General features: G+C 37.2%; 1 pseudogene across 1 annotated transcript; it reads left to right on the top strand.

The window, feature by feature from the left end:
- Positions 1-12,158: 12,158 nt before the first annotated feature.
- LOC149535224 (UDP-glycosyltransferase 72B1 pseudogene) lies at positions 12,159-14,142 on the top strand (annotated as a pseudogene). Its single transcript, XR_016357814.1, has one exon. The product of XR_016357814.1 is annotated as a UDP-glycosyltransferase 72B1 pseudogene (transcript).
- Positions 14,143-18,844: the final 4,702 nt, after the last annotated feature.

Below are 18,844 nucleotides of genomic sequence, written 5' to 3'. Positions count from 1 at the left end.
TGCTAAGCACCCTAGGAGGAGAGAAAGCTTTTTATCCCCATGGCTCAGATTCCACCAAATAGATTTCTTTCCACATAGTAGACCAGATTTCTCCACCGGATCTTTATTGCTTAAGAAATGCTTGACAAATTTCCAGGCCTTCCAAATAATTTTAAAAACATTGGATCCTTGAACTACCAGGGGAGCATCAATTGAGAGGGAGTCTGTAAAGAAAAAATTCTTCCATCCTCTAGGTCTGCTACAGTGGGAACTCCTCAGATTGTTTCTAATCAATACCTTCCAAGGCTCCTCTCCATCTCCTGCTTTGGCAATCCATTTGACAGCCAAAGCTACACCTTGAAACATAAGGTTCTTGAGACCCAAACCTCCCCATGTTCCACTCTTAGTACACCAGTCCCAAGAGACAACGTGTATTTTCTTCACTCCACTTCCATCAGACCACAAAAAAATCCTGATAATTTTCTGAACAGAGTTAATTTGCACTTGATTGAATAGCCGAATGGAGAAAAAATAAATAGGATAAGAAGATTCTAGCAGACTTGAAATCTACTAGGAAAAGATAGCAGATTACTATTCCATTTTGCTAATTTCCTACTTATTCTTTCAAATGCCCAATCCCACATCAAATTGAGATTAGGCTTTGTTAGAATCTGAAAAGATTAATAACCCAGAAAACTAGTGCAAAGAGTAAATATCTAAACTATGAATGCAAATGATACAAAATCAAAATAGCATCATAGAGTTAGATATTTACTCTTTGCACTAGTTTTCTGGGTTATTAATCTTTTCAGATTCTAACATGGTATCAGAGCTTTTCTATGTGCAAGAGTAGATTTTAGTTTCCTTATTTGAGAGATTTTGGGGGGGGGGCACAAATAAACTTTATTGTAGTTTTTTGAAAAATGAAGTATGCTCTTCTCTTGCATCTTTGAATGATCTTGAGAATCAGAAAAGTTTTGACAAAAACAGTTTTTCTCTGAGGTTTCAATCTCAAATCTGACAACCAACTTGCATATTTGGAGTTTTCAATCAATTTTGCAGTTCTAGCATGCCATTGATGGACTTAAGAAGCTGATCCAGCATTTGCATGTCATATTTTGGTTGCTGGGGTCGTTTTTTTATTTTTGGAGCCATTTTTTACTATTAAAGGCGTCTGATTTACACTACAGCAACATCTTTTGTACATCAGCAAGAAAAACGCTCTCTGGCTTTTGTTCGCAGCCCCAAAAAACCATCTGGGTATCTTTTAAATTTTGCATGCAAGCTATATATTTTTCAAAATCGAGCATGCAAAGCTACAACTATACCCCTCTCCGTTGGTAGTCGCAGATTTGAACGCAGTTTTCAAATGTCTCATTCTTGCTCATACGGACTCCGATTTTGATGATTCTTGTTATGAACTTGGCTTTTTTTTGTGCTCTATCCACTAGTGGAGTTGTTTTTTGATTTTCATGCATGAATTCTTCAGAAATTGTAGATTCTCAGCCGTGACTGTGCACAGTTCTCGTTTTGAAAACTTTGGAGGATCATAACTTTCTCATACGACCTCATATCGAGGTGATTCTTTTTTTGAAAGTGCATGATTTTTTGAGTAGATCACAGTGGTGCTATTTGTTTCCTTGATTATTGTGCTCAAGTTTCACTTTTAGCATATGCTCTTTATGAGGGTTTGTAATGCATTGAAATCAAGAACACTAAGTATTTCTTTCTAGTGGTAGTTGTAAACGCACTAAAATAAAGTGCCAAATCATATTTCTTTTGGGGGGGGGGGTTCTTTGATTGACTAAAGAGGGGAAGGGCATTGTCGTGGCTGGGTTCTCTTCTTTCTAGCATTTCTTCTCTGCATTTCTTCATCATGGATCAAACAAATATGCCCATCCTAACTCCATACAATTACTTTGAGTGGAAATCATGCATGAAAATTCACTTAAGGAAAGCTGGATTAAATAGGATAACTATGGGACTTGAAACTGAACCTGCTAAAGATGAAGATAAGCCTAAGTGGTTTAACAAATGTGATGAGGCATTTGGAACATTGTGTTTGTCTGTTTCTCCTGACTTGCTATTTCACATTGAGTCTTTGGATACACCAAATGAAGTATGGACAAAGCTAGAAACACTATTTGGCACACAAGATTCAATGAGGGGTCATATGTTGGAAAATGAATTAATTAGTTTGAGTCCAGGCAATTTCAACACAATCCAAGATTTATTCACCAAATTGAAATCACTAAGGCTACAGTTAAAACAATGTGGAATTGAAAAGAAAGATGAACAACTGATTCTTAGTATTCTCTCTAAGCTAAGTTCAAAATATTCTGTGTTTGTCTCTACCTTCTATGCTACTAAGGGTGCACTTGGTACTCAATTCACCATGCCATCTTTAGATGATTTTGCTATCAATCTCACTCGAGAACAGGACAAGCTAATCCAGATGGGCATTCTTAAGTCCTCTAAGTCACATGCCTTGGTTGCCAACCAAGGCACAAAAGAACAACAAGGACAAAGTAGTAACAACAATAGTAAGGACAAGAAACAAAAGAATAGCGAGGAGAAGAAGGATCAGATATCGATTTCTTCAAAAGCAACTATTGATACACCATCTTCCAAGTGCGATAAGCCTAAGAAAGAAAAGATCAAATGTGCCTATTGTAAAAGACTCGGTCATGATGAACATAAATGTTTGCAGAAACAACTTGATCACTTGACATACATTCTTGAGAAGAATAATATCAATGTTCCTGAGTCTATCAAACAAAGTTCTAATGAAGGGTCTAACAAAGAAAAAGAAAATAGCAAGGGGAAAGGAAAAGGCAAGGCTCTTTTTGCAGTTGCTTCCTCACCATCCACTTGGGTTCTTGATTCGGGTACTTCACACCACATGGCTTCATCTAAGGAAGAACTTGCATCCTTGAAGCCGTGTACTATGCCTTCTATTTTGATGGGTGATAACACTCTTGTTGAGGTGAGTGGGAGAGGGTCTATTGATGTGGGGGATGGCACATTCCATGATGTTCCTTGTGTACCCTCATTATCAACTAATCTCCTATCGGTACACCAGATCACTCACACAGGTTTAGGCAAGCGGGTTGAGTTCACTCCTGATTCAGTGGAGATACGTGAGTTGCACAATGATTCTACAGTTGCAGTTGGGAGAGAAGATCATCAGTCACGACTCTATATGTTTTCTCACTTTGTTCCTGATCCTCCTTTGACTGTTTCACTCACTCACTCTAATGATGTGAGCAAATTATGGCATGAACAGTTTGGCCATCTTAACTTCCACTACTTGCATCAGCTTAACGAACAGAGCATAGTCACAGGGTTGCCTTCTACTTTGACATTGGAGTCACTTGGAATACATGATATATCTTCTGATGGGTCAGATTCACTTGAGTAGTCTTCTACCTCCACTTTTGATGCAGAGAGTGATTCAGAGGACTCACCTCCTTCCTCTCCTACTCATTATTCACAGGTTGATGATTCTCCTCTAGATTCTCCATCTTCTGCTCCACTTTGGGCTAGACAGACCTTGTAGTTTGCAGGTGATTGGGTTGGGGATCCATCAGACACCAAGCAGACTTGTTTACAATTCCAAGATGCTCTACATATCTTCATTGCTACTGCCTGAAATCCACAGTCCTTTCATCAGGCTTCTGGTATTTCAGAGTGGGATACAGCTATGCAGGAAGAGTATAGTTCCTTGATGAGGAACCACACTTGGGATCTTGTCCCTTTTCCTAAGGGAAGAAAACTTGTTCGATGTAAGTGGATCAACCAGACAAAATTTGCAAGCTTTGCTGGAGGTGCGGGATGCTTCATCTTTTGGGGGGGCCTCTTCCTCTCACTTGGAGTCTTAATTTTCTTTGGGGAGTCTCTTTTCTCTCTCTTTTGGGAGAATTTTATGTACATGGGTACCTCATCAGGCTTGACTTGCCGGGACCCATTTCTACATCCACCTAAGCTTCGCTTATGGGGGGGTGTTAGTGTAGTTTTTTTATTTTTCCTATTTTGATAGATTTTTCCTACACTTTTAATAATCTCGCTTAGGTTAATAAAGCATGTCTTATTAGGTGAATGGTTGTGAGGTGTCACCTTCCTACATGTGAGCATCCATTAGCTATCTTGGGAAGATACTTTGCTATCTTTAGTCCAATAGATGGTTGCTCCTCATTGGTTGGTGTTGCCACCTCCTCCCTCTTCCTAGCCTATATAAGCATGCTACCTAGCTTGTATTTGCATCTCTTGTTTTTGCATCCTCTTAATGTTATTTTGCTTCCAACATTTGCATTACTCTCTTGGAAACTAACTCTGTGTTGCTATTTTGATTTTGTATCATCTGCATTCACAGTTTAGATATTTACTCTTTGCACTAGTTTTCTAGGTTGTTAATCTTTTCAGATTCTAACAGGCTCTATAGAGAAAGAGATGCCCAAGTATCTTACCAGCTGATCTGACACCCCCCCAAGCCAGATCAAATTTACTCCACCAAATAGGTGGTTCTTTAGTCCATCCCAGCATAATAGATTTTGAGATGGATATTTTACTACCAAAGGTAAGATAGAATGTATCAAGCTTCTCCATAAGGTAGGTCATATTAGTTTCTTCTAAATGCAGGAGTATTGATGTATCATTTGCAAATTGTACATTCGCAACTTCTTGATTGTTAGGGAGAAGAATTCCCCTGACACATGGAGAGAGAGAGCTATCTCTGAGAAGATAATGAAGAGAATCCCTAGCTATCACAAACAAGGATGGAGCTAATGGACATCCTTGCCTGATAGATCTTGTAAGGTTGAAGAATTTAGATCTAACCCCATTAATCTTCACTATAGCCTTGGCCCCAAACAACAAAATAGAGACCATTCTGCAATAATGTGCTGGGAATCCAAGGGCCTCCAACATCATCATGACGAAACCCCACTCAATCCTATCATATGCTTTCTCATAATCTATAAGGAGCATGGCACAATCTTGACCTGAAGACTTAGCCCAATTCATGCCCCCCCAACATGTAATAAGATTCTCCAAAATATACCTACATTTGACAAAACTAGTCTGAGTATTGTTGATGACACTAGGAAGAGTCTTTTCATTTTTGATAGCTAGAACTTTGTCAAGAATCTTATAAACCACATTTAGCAATGTAATATGCCTCTAGTTCTTTATGAGCAACCTATCACCCTCCTTTGGAACGAGTTTAATAACACCGACACATAGTTCAGGGCCAAGAGACCCTCTGTCAAAGGCTTCTTCATAAACACTTAACAAATAGGGAACTATCTAGTCTACATTCTTTTTAAAAAATTCAATTGGGAGCCCATCAAGTCCTAGAGCCTTATCATTAGCCATTCTGCTAATAGCTACTCTGATCTCCTCTTCTGATAAACCCTCGTCTAGAACCTTAGCCTCTTCATCCTTAATTTTCTTAGGGATGATGGATCTAATCTTAGCCCTGGCAACCTCCATGTAGGGGTTAGGTTCTGAAGAAGTAAACAATTCCTTATAGAAGGAAGAGAAGGCCTTGTGGACCTCCTACTGAGATGAAACCACCGAATCTTGAGTTCTAATACTACAAATCTTATCTCTTGCCTCTTTCTTCTTTAGGGTCTGGAAGAAGAATTTAGATCCTTTGTCTCCAAGGTTAATCCAATTAATCCTGGCTCTAACTTTGGCCCCTCTAGTCTTAAACAAATGAAGTTTTCTGAGTGAGTTCTTGCATAGAATGACTTTATCCAGAAGGGTTTCTGAATGGGGGTTGGATTGAATCTCTCCTTCTACTTCCTGCAAAGACTCAACCAACTCAACTTCCCTTCTCTTGGCATCCTTAGCCTTTTTCCTCCCAACTGCCTTAAGCATTCCCTTCGAAGACTTGGAGGTTGATCCGGTGGATATTTTCAGTGAAAATTGAAGTGTCTCATTTCTCTCCAGAGTCTGCACCATTAGAAAGATCTCAACATCCTGATTCCAACACAACTTGAATGGACAAAAATAGAGTCCAAATGTAGAAGTTACGCTCGGTCAAAGTTTTGGTCAACAAGCAGACCAGAGGGCTAGATAAGAGGCAAAATCAAACCATCTCAAAAGTTGGATTTCAAATGAAAGATCTTGTCGAGAGCTTTCCAACGACATTTGTTTCGTCAAAAATGGAGCTCGTATGAAGAAGTTATGTCCATTTGAATTTTGGAGGTAAAAATGTCATTTTGAATCTTGATGACATCATCATAGTGATGTGGCATTTTGAAATTTTGGCAGCAAAAATTTTTAATATGAGATTCAAAATCATAACCACCCTCTCATAACTTCCCTTCTTTACGGCTACACCACTCAGTCATAGCTAGCGGTTTTTGATAAACAACTGTTTACACTAAATGGTTAAGGAATGGCCAGCGGGGTTTGAACCCTCAACCACTGGCCTTCCAAAATATTGCTTGGCCGTTGTGCTATTAATAGCACTCTAAATTCATTCGGTCCATATTTTATTTAACCCTTAAGTTAATTCCACCTACTTTAGCAAATATAGGTTATTTGCTAATTTTTAACCCACAAATTGATGTAGCCGAATCTTGTAAAAAGGCTAAGGGGGTATTTTTGAAAAGCAATTTGTTAAAGGCCCTAAAATTGTCATATTTTGTTTTAGCCTAATTTTGGCTAATTTTATGTATAAAAAGAGAGGGGTAGGTCATTTTGAAAAACAGGGAAATGGAGAGAGGTCTTGGTAGGCTTTCAATTGATCTAGGTGGTGAAGTTTTGAAGGATTAGGGAGATTTTTCTAAGAGATTTTTTTGAGCCATTTTTGTACTTCAAAGAATTGTTATGCTGTCAAAGTGCTAGAAGAAATGGTCTTGGTGCATAATTGTAATTGATTTTTGGAGAATTAATTGGATTGGTCGTACTCTATTGGAGCCAACCCGAAGACGTAGTCACGTTTGTGGCGAACTATGAAATCAAACTCTGTTTGCACTTTCTATCTTCTTCTCTCTCAATTTTGTTTTCTCACCTGAAGTTTTTGGATGCTTAATTTCATTTATGTATAAATGTATGAAGACTTCCACTAATTTGATTTTATTTAAGCATTCAATACTGCAATTAGTCTAGATTCATTTATAGATCAGAGGTTTGCTCCCATCTTTCAATGGTAGATTCATGTCTAACAACCTTCTCATTATACCAAACAATAACTCTGATAGCTATCATGACAACATCATCTTTCAGCAAGGAAGTATTCAAAGCAAAACTTTGTTTAGGAGGGGATATAATGCATAGCTCTCCAATCAGTTGGATGGAAGCCATAACTGGATGATGATCTGAAGTGTGTATGGTATGACTTTCACACAATTGTTGTCATACTGAGGTTTACAACTAAACCACATCTTATTTAAATAAAATATGTCAAGTCTCGAATAAATCCTTCTATAACCTTTTTGAAAATTAGACCAAGTGAACCAAATTCCTTTGGATTCATGCCTCATTCCTGCAAGAGGGTCAAAAAGATTCAACTTATTCATCATTCTACACCAGAATAATGGCTCATTCCCTTTCCATTCAAATTTAATGCCCCTAGATTTGTCTTGAGCTCTCTCAATCATATTAAAATCTCCTGCTACAATCCATGGAATTGAGTCTAGATCAGCTAGCCACTTCCATAATTCAATTCTACCATTATGCTCATTAGGGGCATAAATTGAGCAAATACCAAATTGTAAATCATTATACTTTAGTTTAACCCAAACTACCCTATTACATGGAGATGTCCCCCATCTTATCATTTTTATCCTTCCAATTTGGACTAATTAGAATAGAGGATCCTCCTTTACCTCTTGGGTGTTTAGTAGAAATTGTAGTAGCATCCCTCCATATGCATTTCAGGGCAATATCTAGGTCAAAACCAATAGCTTTGACTTCTTGAAGTAATAGAAAGTTGAGTAACCTTTTCACCACATATTTCCTATCAAAGGCCTCTAATCCTCTAACATTCTAGGAAATGTAGTTAAGGGCCATAAAATAAGATTAGTTTGTCTCCATGGGTTTCTTGAATCCTTTAAAGTATTCAGGCATGTATTCTTTAGGTTTCTTAAAAGGTTTAGGATTCCCACTGATTAATGGGGGTCTGCCTCTCTTCTTTTTCTTAATCAAGGGGCAAGCACCAAATTTGGGACCCAGCCCCTTAGGATCTTCACCATTAGACATATCAACATTAAATACAAAGATCTCCTTCGACTCCTCATCTTTGCTAGCATCAACACATGCAATGATTTCACCCTCTTCCACTTCACCAATACTGTCTATCAACACTTCTCCCGCTTCTGTCCCCCCTTCATTTAGGGATGAAACAACAACACTTTTCTTCTCATATTTCCAAACATTTGGAGGTGGTGGAAAAGGAGGGGGGCCTGGAATTACTCCCACAGAGTAATCATTCAACTTATCCTGCATCTCAGAAGAAGACATGTCCCCTCCCAAACCAGCACATGGAAGAGAGTTGTTACACTCATCAACAGAGAGAATAGGCTTAGCGTTAGGTTCTGAGAAAATATCCCTAATAGAAGGAGAAGCAGGTGAGGGAGAGGGGTTGCGAGATCTAGGGATATAATTAGTTCTCCACTTGGGCTGAGAGGAAATTTTGTTATTCCTAGCTCTTTCTCTAATCCTCTCCACTGCTAATTGCTGAGCATTTTTGGTTCTGTGAGTTGGTTTGGGTTTATTTAGATTTAGATCTAAATCAATATTATTCTCAACAAAATAAATCTCTTCGAGTTTCTCAAATGTAGGGATAGTAATAGGTTTCTTAGGGGGGGAATTCAAATTTCCCTTTAAGTTTATCAAGAGTAGCAGAGAGTATTTTAGGGTTATGGTTCCAATTCTCCAGAGGAGAAATGTCAACTGAAGGAACAGAGGTCTTGTTGCCAAAAAGAGGTGGTTCAACAGAGCCAGAGGTGTTAACAGAGCCATTTTTAGGAACTGCTTTTTTCTTAATAGCATTTCTTTTAAGAATAATAGGGCATTCTTATTTCCTGTGTCCTTTTCTACACACAAAACATCCACCTAAACCACCTAGAAAGGTAATTGGGCAACACATTGGAGTAGGATCAATGTTGAATTACAATGACTCTGGGAGGTCGACACTAGGCTTGAGTGAAATAAGAATTTGAACATCAGTGTTAGGAATGAGGGTGTTCGACTGATCAATCTAAAGCACTTTGCCTAAGGGCTCCAACGCTTGTAGAATGAGCGTCAATAGAAAGGGCAGGAGATTACCTAGGATAATCCACCTAGGGCTAGATAATGCCAGAACTTCATCTTGCATGGCTTCGAGGGTCCAGGGTATTGCCCTAAATTCACAGGCACCAACCCTCCAATTTTTTTTATCTACAATCACCTTCTAGGCTTTATTATCACAAAAAGAGAGGATAAAAATACCTTTTTGCAGCATATAACAACAGGTAAAATGAAACCCTAGCTTTTGCCCCCAAACTTTATGAAACCAATCATTCAAAGAATTCCTCGACGGAACCCTAGAACTATCAACAGTAGCAAAGAAAATTGTACAATCCTAAAGCTTAGCTTTCTCTAATTCAATAACTTCATTCATCTTGGAATTCGGCTTAACGACAAGCATGGATGAAATAGAAACCTTACCTCCATCTCCTTCGGCAGCTAAAACATCCTATATGACGCTTGAGACAAAGGCTGCCCCTTGAGGAATGATTCTTCCATTTTGCACCGCTTGCTTGAAGGACAACGACTTGGCTCCGCTACACCCTTCTCCTCCTCCATTCTGTAAGGTTTTTTCGATCACAGCACCTTCCAGGAGACCATTAATGTCTCCCAGGGAAGTAGAGACCATAAATGCAACCCCTGCGAGGAAGCGTGTGAAGGACGATCTAAGGGCAGCACCAAGGTGGCAAGCGCATCAACTTGTAGAGCCCTTTTTGTCATTTTAAAATCAACCACATTTTCGTTTCCAAATATTTCCTCAGAACCTCGAAGTTGCTCGAAATCAAGTGGGTTTTCTGTAAATTGGCCTGCCCACACCAATTTTCAAACCAAAAGATTTCACTAACAAAGGAACACAAGCCTTGAAATGTTTTGGGTTTTATTCGAGCCAAAAAACTTCCTGTCTGCACCAAAATTGGAGGCAGAGAATTCAATGGACAGGGCGGAATAATATGTAATTCATGGAGGAGTTTCGGATAAAAGTTGTAGGAATGCCCACTGCCCTCTCTCTGCGCCCTTTGTGGCCGGAAATAACAATGCGAGAATCAAACGTGCGACCTCTGCAACCTGAAGAAACCGATGAAAGAATGATAATAACAATGGGAACTGAGGGAAAGGGAGAAAATAAGAAGAAACCCTGGGTATGCCAACGCGCTGGAAGTTTACACGCTGACGGTTTAGAATTTTTTTTGAAGTATATCATATTAAATTATATATTTTTCCTTTTAGAAATTAAAAAGTTTTTAGATGGTTTTTTGTTATTATGATTTTAGATCAAATAAAATAAAGTATAAAGTTTACAAGTTCATGGGTAATTTTTTTTATTGCTTTTATATTTTGAGAATATACTAATAAAATTAATATTTATTATTTTGTATAATTAAAATATCTAAACTTCACATAATAACATATATAAACTTCACATAATAATTTCAATTCTTTTTAAAGAAAAAATAAAATTAAATATTCAACAAGTTAGAGACAAAATAAACTTTAGAAAATAGATTTCAATACTAAAAATAAAAGAAATTTATAAATGTCCTTGAGAGGAAAAAATATTAAAATAAACTTAAGTGGAAATCCAAATTTATCATAGTGAAACAAAATCAAATCTATTGCAAATATATTATGTTATATTTTTAATTTATGTAAAAATATTTTGTTAGATTTAATATATTATTCATAATACTATCAATGTAAATATAAGAAATTGTTTACTCTATCTTGATTCCAAGTAATATTTTAAAAAAACAAATTAACATTTTATTTATCCAAAATAAATAATAACTAGTATTTATTTTATTATTATATTATAAAAAATTTAAATTCACAAAAATATAAACATAATAATAAAAAATTATCTAGATTATTTTTAAATTTCTAAAGTGAAAAATATACACTTTAATATTATATACCTAAAAAACAATTTACAATGCTATATGCATAATAATAATAAAAACTATAAAATGTATACCATAATAACTTTACAACTATTCCAAATTTTAGGGTAAAAAATATATATTTTAATATTATATGCTTTTAAAAATATAAATTTTATACTGTATATATTACATTGTAAAATTAAGATTATATACATTGTCCTATTAGTTAAACAAAATAAATTTTGGAAACTAGTTGACTATCATTTCCCATTCTAATTAATATAATATATTAAGAATTTCAAATTAATTAAACACAATAAATTTTGCAAATGAGTTGACTATCATCTCCCATCTAATTAATATAATAAAATTTAATTAAAGACATTTTAATTATACAAAATAATAATTATGAATTTTATTAGTATATTCTCAAAATTTGAAAGTAATAAAAAAAATATTACTCATGAACTTGTAAACTTTTTATTTAATTTTATTTGATCTAAAATCATAATAACAAAAAATCATCTAAAAACTTTTTAATTTCTAAAATGAAAAATATATAATTTAATATGATATACTTCAAAAAAAATTCTAAAATATGTTACAATAATATAAACATAATAATAATAATAAACTACGAAATATGTGTAATCTAAATAAATTTTAAAGTACTCCTTTTTACAGCCGAAATCCATACATTGCGCTTTTGTAAATTTATTAGAACATCAACCATAATTTTAGGCGGTCCAAAGTCTTACAGTCTCATATGTCAGAAATAGAAATAGATGTATTGTATGTACGTCATTGCGAGCATAACATGTCACCCAGTGACCAACATCATTTGCTAAATAACCTACTACTTGATTTCATATAACTCACAAATTATTGCAACTAATACTCCAAAAAAATTTCAATTAATCTTTCTATACCTCTTCAATATAACCATTGCACACCAAAATACCATTACTAATTTCAATGTACTAAACTACTAGCTCCTCCCATACACGGCACTACGACGGTACCGAGATACAAACCTTTACCATAAATGCAAATCTGTCGTTCAACGAGCTCTCCCTATAATTGTCAGTTGCCCGAGCTCCACGTCCGCCACATCTTCCATCGCGAAGTCTGACACTCTGTCTTCCCCAGCAGCACCCAAAACTCCAGAAAATGGGAAGCCAAAAGCCACACATAGCGATGTTTCCTTCATGGGGAACGGGGCATCTGATTCCCTTCATAGAATTCGCCAAGCGAATGGCATCGGCCCACTCCTTCACAGTGACCTTCATCACATCTTCCTTCCTCCTCTCCCAAACCCAAATTTCCCAAATCCAGAGCCTCGCCTCTTCCGGCCTCGACATCCGACTCCTCCAATTCCCACCCCCCGAAGAACAAGATGATCTCAAAACCCCTCATTCCAACGGCGACTTCTTATTCAAAATGTTCCATCTCATCGAACAATCCAAATCCCCCGTCCATGGCCTCCTTCAAACTCTGAAAACCCAAATATCCGCCTTCATCACCGACCTCTTCTGCACAGTCATGCTCGATCCCTGCAACTCCCTGCAAATCCCCGCATACGTTTTACTGACCACGTCCGCCTCAAATCTCTGCCTCATGCTCTACCACCCGACCCTCCACGCCCAATCCACACTCTCCCTCTGCGAAACAGACGGCCACGTCGACATTCCGGGTCTCCCCTCAATACCCGCCAAGTATTTCCCCGAGCCCATGCAGAGCAGAAGGAGCCCAATTTACCATCTCTTCCTCCACCATTCCCATCGCCTCTGCAACGCCCGCGGGATCCTCATCAACACTTTCGGCGACCTGGAGAGCGCCCCCATTCGAGCTCTGGTCGACAGAAAGACGGAGATTCTCCCGGACGGGGTCGAAAAGGGGCCCGAGATTTATCCCGTGGGGCCGGTGACCAGGGCACCCGATTCGGACGAGAGCGAGTCGGGGTGTGTGGATTGGCTCGACGGGCAGCCCGCGAAGTCGGTGATACTTGTGTCGTTCGGAAGCATGGGCTCTCTCTCCCCCGAGCAGAACAGAGAGCTCGCGCTCGGATTGGAGGGCAGCGGGCAGAGGTTTCTGTGGGTTCTGCGCAAGGCGGAGAATCAGTCGGAGTTGGAGACGGAGATTCTTCCGGGTGGTTATGAGGAGAGGATTGGGGGAAGAGGGCTGGTTTGGAGGTCGTGGGCGCCGCAGATTCGGGTGCTTGAGCACCCTTCCATTGGGGGCTTTGTGAGCCATTGCGGGTGGAATTCCGTGTTGGAGAGTGTTTCGTGTGGAGTTCCGTTGGTTGCTTGGCCGCTCGGGGCAGAGCAGAGGACAAATGGGTTTTTCCTGGTGAGGGAAATAGGGGTGGCCATTGAACCGCAGTGGGGGAATGGTTGGTGGGTGAGCAAGGAGGAAGTGGGGAGAGTGGCGAGGGAGTTGATTGGAGGAGAGGGCGGCCGTGGGGTGAGGGCCAGAGCGGCGGAGTTGAAGGAGAGTGCGAGAAACGCTTGGGCTTTTGGGGGAAGTTCCAGTGAGGTTCTCTCTCTACTGGCCCGTCACTGGAAGAGGAGCGGATGAAGATCTGATTTGGCGTGGAGTTGCCAATTTGGTGGAGTATGAGGCAATAATTTGTGAACTATACGAAGGCAAGTAGTAGATACAAAGTCTCTAATTTGGAGTATTAGTTGTAATAATTTGTGAACTATATGAAGTCAAGTAGTAGATTATTTAGCAAATGGTGTTGTGGGTTGAACAAAGATCTTATGAGAGAAGCGATAATCCAAATTAGGTTTTACTTGAAACGTTGAGGCTTTGTATCTCATTCTCTTTAAGACTCTATATTCAATGGAAGATGAAGGGATGAAGCTCACTAGTTGTGAAACTTCTCATTTCGACAGGGGTTTCACATGAAGCTCTGACATTCTAGAGAGTTGACACACTATTATGCATCATATTTTTATGTTGTAATGTTACATGATAGTCAATGTGCCATTTAAATCGTCGTTGCTTTTTTCAAAATCAATCTATTTGCCATTTCAAATCATGTTGTCTTTTTTATTTCTCCAGAATGCCATTTCTTGATATGAATGTGTCATGTCTCACTCTTGGACTCATCTAGTTTCTTGCTTATGTGGCAACATGGTAGACCTTGACCGGTCAACTTTTGATTTAGATTTGAATAAATGAAGTTTATAAGCTTAACTGACAAACAAAACTATATGTTTTATTCCCAAGTATAGATGTATGACTTTGATGTATGTGATAAGGTGTATGATAATAATCATGTTATAATGACACATTATTGATGAAAGATGAATAGTCAATGCTACGAAATCGTCATGTTTCAATTTTATATGATTGTATAAGATGTTTTAGCATATGATGACATTATGAGTTATTGATTCATGGAATTGTTGTGAGTGTTTAAGTGATTCCAGGACTCGACAAGATGAGAGTGTGGTTGAGGTGCGGAGGGTTAGCCTTCTGGAAGGGGACAAACTGATGATCTTTAGCAGTGCACACACCACGTAGATGTTAAAGGAATAAATATGGATTGTTAATGTGTTGTATTTGATTTTAATGATGTTATGCTCAAAGACAATATAGAGATGTGAATTTAATTTAGTTATACTTGTTTCATCTTAGCCTTAGAAAAATAGAAATCAAAGAATAAAGACAAGGAAACATATGTTTGGATGTTTTTATTTTACCTTATTCCAAAAAATGGGAAATTAGGTATTTAGGAATATTATATTTGGATATCAAATGAATATAAGAAAATGTGAAAGGGAAAGGACAAGATTATTGTACACTTATCTACCCTAACTCTACTCATTTCTCTACCGGAAGTGGAGTGAATATATTGGGCTAGTTATATCAAAAGGGGATGAAAAGACTTAGTTAGGAAGGGGGAGCAGGGGCGACGGTTTGAAAACAAGGCCAAAGGAAGAGAAAAACGGAAGCAAATGAATAGGAAAAAGGAATAGGAGAAGTTTTGGATGACCCTCAACACAATCACCGAGTTCTCTTAGTATTTTGTTTTGTTGGTTCAAATTGTAATTAAGTTACAAAAGGTCTTTTATCAATGCAATCGTCATGATCAATTAGTCTGTGTTTTCCACAAATATCAGGAGTTTCTTATTTAATTGCAAATGAAATTGAATTGTAGCTACAATAGAAACAATGTGTCTATATAGAAATCTTCTATGATGTAGTAATTTGTGTAGAGAATCAGAATGCACATGTTGAAATCTGATTTAGTCAGCCATTTAACAAGCAACAGATGCTTAGTTAACCCTTATGTACACAACATTGGGAATGTGGAAAAAAATCTATTGTGTTTATGGAAGCTTTGGTCCATCGTTTTCTTTTCCTTCTTGGAATGTCTTTGTGGTCTTGTCTCCAAGTTAGTTAAATTATGGTAATGTGGGTTTAAGAGGGAACTGTTATAATAATTTCTCACAATTAAAACCTGCTCCCTACTACTGATTAAAGCTAGGCAAGTAACCTTGAAGCTGCCAGTAAAACAAAAGAGGAGCTGAGTCATTCAAACCAAATTTAGTCTTGTGGAAAAATTCAATGGCCATGGTGGAAAATGTGGAAAGAGGGTACTTTTGTGTAAATTTAACCATTGATTAATGTTCCTATTATAACTTTGTTTCTTGTGAGTCTTGGCAAATGAGATTAATTCAAACCTCATGTTTAGAAACACTAGAATTGTTCCTTCAAGAAAATTACTATGACTCCATTCAAACAATAGTGAAATGTTGCCACTTCTAATTTGCATGTTATATACATTTCATTGCAAACCAAAAACAAGCATGCAAACTTTATATTTTGAATAGAACAAAAGCATTGTAGATAGTTCTTGATCTAAACACTTAGATGATAGATTAGATTCAATGTGTAAGAGATTACAATATACATCCTGTGTTTTCCTAAGCATGGAATCCTTTCCTAATACACTTGCATGTGGAAGATGATTACTTTGATAACTTCAGTAATCATGTTCATTGATTGCTTTTACATTTAGTCATTCAGAAGCTTTCAAGTGAGATGCCCCAAGGATGCTATGAGAATTAAAAGTTGTGTACTTCCTTGCTAAACACCTAAAATATTTGAGATAGAACTAAAACCAAACTTTTATCGAGTTAATCTTGTATCTTAATGAATGTTTAGTCTATATGTTCCTTGATAATTGGAAAAGTTTTCCACATAGTTTTAGATAAGTAATAAGGTTCTTATTCAAAGATTACTACACAGATGGTTGAATGAACATATGCTTTTCAATTACATGTTAGAACTTAAGTGGTTTGTTCAACAATACATGAAACATCTTAAGTTTGAACCTACACACTCTTAATTGTTGTTTGACGTTCTTTTAGTATTGTTGTTACTGGTCATAATGCAATCCAAGTTCATAAATTACTTTATGTTGAATATGAACAAGTAGATTAAGAGAGAGATGGTTATTAATTTTTGATGGCCTGAGTGTTGACGTTTAATTCCTTATGGAAGGGTGTAATGTGGCATTTGGGAGGGTGGGGATGGATACATTATGTTTTTACTTCTCTCAACCTGTCAAATTTTGAAGATAGGATTCATTATGTCTTGTCTCTGTCTCAGAAATGTTGTCAAATTTTGTGCTTGGCCAAGCCATTTATTTATTATATTTAAGTATGTTATTTCTGATGAACCATATGTGTGACTATGCTTATTTTTTTATCCTGCATATGAGTAGATGTTCTTTTATTAAAATAAATGTATATGTGGGTAGATATATTACAATTCTTCTTTCACTACATATGAGTAGATGTGTAGTGTTCTTTTCTTTTCCCTGCCACATTTTGTGATTAGGTTGCTAAGAACATGGATGCATGTAGTATGTTTTATGGTTGCACCGGATCCATCCCATCCATCTTGTTCTGGGAAGCTAGGCTTCTTGTGCCAGGTTAGGGGCATTCTTCATGTTAGGAAGAATCTTGAGGGAGTAAAAACACCGTGGTTGGTGAAGTAAAAACGCCTAGGTCACACTTCCTTCTCAAATAGTAGATGGATGTCATTTGATGGATTTGGAGACTAGATACACTAAAAGACACCTATCAAGTTTCAAAACCTATCTCATGATCTTGTACCTTCATCTTGACTATGAGTACGGTAACATTTAGATGATGTAAACTTTCTCAATTGGATAATGTAATCTTAAATATTGTGATGTATTATATTGTTTATGAATAGGATGGGCATGCAATGTGTATGCAATGTAAATCAACACATAGTTATTAAGCTATATTGTATCAGTTGACAAACTAATTGTATTTATTATATTTAAATTTTGATAATGAATGAGTTCTTGAGTTATCAACTCTGTTCATGTTTGGTTTCCTTTCCACAATTTTCATACTTATATGATGTGGCATCTTTTGATTAGGACATGGTTCTTACATATGGTGTCAGAGTTGTGTTTAAACCCTAGGCCTTGGGCTATTGTGCTAACTTGTGCCAATGTGTGTCAGGTGTTTGAGCTATCAACATGGCCACAAGAGCTAACCATAGAGGTCAGTCCAATAGTGGTGCATGAGTTGAGGAACCTAATGAGAGTTTAGATAAGATATTGGCACTATTGACCCTATAGGGGGCTTTGTTACAACAATAAGGCCAAATGATGGATACCTTAGAGCATGAGGCATGAGGCAGACAAAATGCAAAAGAGGTAATGAAGCATGATGAAGATCAACACTCTAAAGCCCTATATAAGAAAGAGGAGGAGTTGAGGAAGACATGTGAGGATCTGATCAATTGGTTGAGGCTCTTAGTAAATTTGAGGTAGAGAAGAAGGATGTTTCTTCATCTAAATCTTCCAACCAGAACTATAAAAGGAAGTTCTAGGAGAAAAAGGTCATATTAGGATAATAGGACTTATTAGGATGACAGGAAAAAAGGAAATGGAAAGAAATGACAAATCAAAAACATGAAGGATAAGGGACAAGAAAAATCTGAAAGGAACATGAACAAGGAAAACAGGAACAACAACAAGAACCAAAACAACCAAAATGGAAAGGGAAGGAATGGAAACAATATAGGTGATTAGAATAGGAATAATGATAGGAGGGGTCCCATGACGGGATGTTTTGTATGTGGCGGTAACCACTTTGCCACTAAGTGTCCACAATGATTTGACAGGAGAGACTTTCCATTGTAGCACCACATTCATGTTGTAATTGATCATAGGCAAGAAGAGTATCAGACCACTCCTATACAAATGATTGGTACACTTTTTGGATACCATGTTTCTATTCTTATAGATAATGACACTAGTGAATGCTTTGTAGATCCTAAGATAGTAGCTAAGATACTTGTTAGGGCTGGTTTTATGGCTGAACCTTGCACTATAGAATATGGTAACAAGGCTAAGTGCAGCATAGAGAAATGCTTATTTTGCAATGAGTTGGAACTCCCTAGCTTTCGAATAGAGGTCAACCTGTATGTAGCGTCTTTAGGCTCATACGATGTTATCCTAGGCATCAACTAGTTAAGTGAACATAAAGCCATAGTTAACAATTAGGATAAGGTAATTGAATGCCTTGACAACATATGTCACTTCTTGATACTAAATAATGTCAAACAACCATTTGAATTGAGACAAATTTCATCTATGCAATTGATAAAAGCAAAGAGAAAGGGATGTTAATCATTTGTTGCTCATGTCAAGAATCTAGAAGAGATTCCACCTCAATTAGAGGATC

Source organism: Cupressus sempervirens, chromosome 10, assembly GCF_028749045.1.
Source record: "Cupressus sempervirens isolate cs-2001-9-10 chromosome 10, ASM2874904v1, whole genome shotgun sequence".
NCBI lineage: Eukaryota > Viridiplantae > Streptophyta > Pinopsida > Cupressales > Cupressaceae > Cupressus > Cupressus sempervirens.
This window is presented reverse-complemented; position numbering and strand designations above follow the sequence as displayed.